Source organism: Crocodylus porosus, unplaced genomic scaffold (assembly GCF_001723895.1).
Source record: "Crocodylus porosus isolate Cpor-Errol unplaced genomic scaffold, CroPor_comp1, whole genome shotgun sequence".
Classification (NCBI taxonomy): domain Eukaryota; kingdom Metazoa; phylum Chordata; order Crocodylia; family Crocodylidae; genus Crocodylus; species Crocodylus porosus.
In genome coordinates, this window is record NW_017728907.1 from 45,902,147 (window position 1) to 45,906,234 (window position 4,088).

The 4,088-nt window shown below is 54.8% G+C and overlaps 1 protein-coding gene across 5 annotated transcripts in view; it reads right to left on the minus strand.

Annotated features, from left to right (window-relative positions):
• The window catches only part of ERI3 (ERI1 exoribonuclease family member 3), a 161,342-nt gene extending 161,215 nt beyond the window's left edge, over window positions 1–127 (minus strand). For 4 of the 5 annotated variants that reach the window (XM_019531305.1, XM_019531306.1, XM_019531302.1 and 1 more), the window contains exon 1: window positions 40–127. The gene's annotated coding sequence lies outside the window, so the exon portion shown is untranslated. The other variant, XM_019531303.1, reaches the window with a different exon arrangement.
• Window positions 128–4,088: the final 3,961 nt, after the last annotated feature.

Below are 4,088 nucleotides of genomic sequence, written 5' to 3' on the forward strand. Positions count from 1 at the left end.
CCCGGCTCCGCACCACGAGTCCCCCACACGGCGACTCACCTCAGCGCACTCTGACCTCCGACCTCGCGCCGAGCGGCAGCCGCGCCGGCCAATGGGAGCAGCGCGCGGCTCCGGCGGGGGGCGGGACTTCCGGCTCGCCGACCCCCTGGCGCCGGCTCCCGAGCAGGCGCGCTGGCCGGCGCCGGCATGGCGGTGGCCGCGGGGCATGCTGGGGGGTGTAGTCCCGCGGGAGGGGCTGGGCGCCACGTGCCTGGATGTGGGCTTGACGCGTGCGCTGGGAGGGAGGCTGGGGCTGCTCCCCGGGGTGCGGGGTCACCGCAGAGAAGGAGCCCGCCCCGTGCACCCCACACGACGGGGGGGCTCCACAAGACAGGGCGGGACCCCAAGTAGACCCCCCCGTCCTTGTGGGCATCCCTGTGCCTGGAGCTGCCGACTTCGCTCACCCCGGCTTTGGAGCGGGGGTGCAGGCGGCAGGGTGCGTCACCCCAGGCAGCACCCTTCTGCACTTTTAAAGCAACCAGGAGCTTTCCTGATGCACTTCAAGCATGTCCGGGTTAAGTCACGGGCCAAAAAGCAAACTGAGTGCTGTTGGAGCGGGTTCGAAATCTGAAAAATAGGAGCTTGGTGACCAGGAGCAGGGCAAGGAGGTTGCTTGGCAGTGCATCAAGACAGTTGACAAGAAGAGGGGGTCAGGGATGGTTTGGAGGGGGTTGGACTAATCAGCATTTCTCAACCCACGACCCAAAAGTGGGTCGCAAGAATACATGAAAGCTGTGAGCAAACTTTAAAAATGGATTCTCCTTTAAAGGAGACTATTATGGAAAATGGTGGGTTTTCCCTGGCAGGCTGACAGAGCTCCACCCCACAAGGGGCTGCTTGGGATCCCCCCTGCCCCATACACTGGGCTGTGCAATACTTGTGCAATAAAGTCATCGCCGGGCTGCAGAATTAAGGACTGGCATATGTGGGGTAGAGCTGGCCACACTGCAGGGCAGCTTGGGGCAGCAGCAAGTAAGGTGCTGCGGCAGCATGAGCTGTTGCTGAAAGGCCTCGGGTCTGAAACCACGTGCCGTATTTATTCGATTCTAAGTTGTAGTTGTTTCCCTCCATAAAAAACCCTCGTCTGAGATTCATGCACAGGACGGAGGGGAGCAGGCAACTGCAGTGGCTTAGGCTCCAACCCCGAGCCAGGGTTGGGGCTGTAGCCGCAGTGGCCACCTGTGTGCCCACCTCCCACCACCTCTGCACCCCCTATCTCTCCCCTGCAGTCTCTTCCCCCTTCTTCTCCCCATACAGCTTCTGCTCCCCTGCCTGCCTCTCTCCTTACCCCCTTACCCTTGTCCCCCATTCAAGCCGTATCCTTGACCACTAAGCATGGCCCCAGCCCAGCAGTGGGGGCTGAGTTGGAGCTGTGCTCAGCGCCCCAGGCTAGAACAGGGATGGATCCTGTGGACAAGGAGCAAAGGTAATGAGGAGTGAGGAGCTGGACCTCCCTACACCACCTCCCTTCCCAGTGCCTGCCCCCCTGCAGCTGGGAGGGGGGTGACAAATTTAAGACAACCCCCCATAATTAGACTCTACAAATGGAAAATTCATAGATTCATAGATTCTAGGGTTGGAAGGGACCTCAGTGGGCCATCTAATCCGACGCCCTGCCCCTGGCAGGCAAGAAAAGAGTCACTAACCCTGGGGTCATGGACACAGCCAGATGCTTGTCCAGTCTCCTCTTGAAGACCTCCAAGGATGGGGCGAGCACCACCTCCCTTGGGAGCCCAGTCCAGATCGTGGCAACCCTGACTGTGAAGAACTTTTTTTTAATGTCCAGTCTAAACCTACTCTCCAGTAGCTTATGGCCATTGTTCCTTGTTGTTTCAAGGGGTGCCCTGGCGAACAGATCATCACCTACTTCATGTTGCTCTCCCTTGTGAATTTGTATGCCGTCACAAGGTCCTCCCTCAGCCTTTTCTCGGAGAGACTGAAGAGGTTGAGGTCCCTTAGCCTTTCCTCGTAGGAGCTTCCCTGTAGGCCTCCGATCAGACAAGTGGCTCATCTTTGGACCCTCTCCATGTTGTCCACATCCTGCTTGACCTGCGGCGTCCAGAACTGGACACAGTACTCCAGCCGCAGCCTGACCAGTGCAGTGTAGAGTGGAACAATCACCTCCCTGGACCTGTTTGTAAAGCATCTACGGATGCATGACAAGGCGCGATTGGCTTTGCCGACTGCTTCATCACATTGACAACTCGTGTTCATCCTGGGGTCACCAGTGACTCCAAGATCTCTTTCTGGCTCAGTGGTGCTGAGAAGGTCGCCCCCCAGTCTATAGGTATGATGGCAGTTCTTCCTGCCTAGGTGCAGCACCTTGCACTTGTCCTTATTGAATTGCATCCTGTTGCTCTCTGCCCACTTCCCCAACCTGTCTAGGTCGGCCTGGATCTGGTTCCTCCTCTTCAGGGTGCTAGCTTCACCCCATATTTCTGTGTCATCCGCAAGTTTGGACAGGGTGCTTCCCACCCCCTCATCCAGATCGCTGATGAAGATGATGAACAGCACCGGCCCCAGAACTGAGCCCTGAGGGACTCCACTGCACGCATCTTTCCGGGCGGACACCGACCCCTCCACCACCACTCGCTGAGTGCAACCCTCGAGCCAGTTTGCTACCCAGTCTACCGTGTAATCATCCAAGGCAAATCTCCTCAGTTTATTAATAAGGATGGCACGGGATACCACGTCAAAGACCTTCTTGAAGTCCAGATAGAAAACATCCACCTCGACTCGCATCTAAACATTTGGTGGCCTTGTCGTAAAAAGAAACTATGTTAGTCAGGCCGGACCTGCCTGCTATACACCCACGTTGGTTACCCCTCCGCATCACATTAGCCAGCGGGCTCCCACAGATGTGTTCCTTGATACTTTTTTCTAGGATTTTCCAGGGATAGAGGTAAGGCTGATTGGTCAATAGTTCCCCAGATCCTCTGTCCTCCCCTTCTTAAAGATTGGGACGATCTTAGCCCTCTTCCAATCCTCTGGGACCTGACTCGAGCACCATAAGCACTCGTATGTCCTTGCCAGTGGATCAGCTATGACCCCCACTAATTCCTTCATTAGCCTTGGGTGGAGTCCCTCCTGCCCTGGTGATTTGAACACGTCCAGTCCCTCCACATGTCTTTTTACCATGTTGGCACTGACCGTTGGTCAACTGACGTTCCCCTTGTTGGTATCCGTGTTGCATGTTGAGGGTCCATCTAGGTTCCTGTTTAAGAAGACAGAGGCAAAAAACCCATTGAAGAGCTCTGCCTTGCCCCTGCTATCCGTCACTAAGCCCTCCGTCAATCCTTATGGGTCCTATGCTACCCTACACACTATTTTTGCTCCCAACATACCTAAAGAAGGACTTTTATTGTCCTTAATCTCTGCTGCTGGCCTGAGTTCTAGAGCTGCTTTCTTAATTATAAGAAACTTATCAACATGTCCATGTATAGAATCTAATTATGGAGGGGGGGTCATCTTAAATTCAGCATTGTCTTAGATTCAAATTAATATGGTCACTACGAGGCAGCCCAGGATGCTCATTAATAGGCGCCTCCTGGGAAGTTCAGGAGAGATGCAGAAAGCAAAGAGGGACCTGCAGCATCTCCCACCACGACATCCCATGTAAGCAGTGCAGCACGAAGGAGCGTTCCCCGTGCGGATGGACTGGCTGTCCTTTGATAAGCAAAGAGGATTCAACTTGGTGACGGCGAACAGACAGCACTTTCAGTGGCCTCCCAAACCTCCAGCTCAGCCTTACAGGAACAGCAGTATGTACCAGTGCGGTGTGCTGGATATAGATTGGTGACCCATTAACGAAATCCCACCTGCCTACTCAGGGATTTAACAGCCATCCCTGTACCAGCAGTTTGCAATCTGTTCAGAGGAGAGTTTGGACAGATTTAAGCTTTATGCACTTCTAGCGGAGGTGTCAGTCATGACATGAACGCTGACGTTTGAGAAACTCCGGCTTTCAACAAATAACCACAACTTTCAGTGATTTCACGTTTACGCAGGACTTTGGCGGATTGTAGCAGAGACCGTTTCACCCGCCGCTG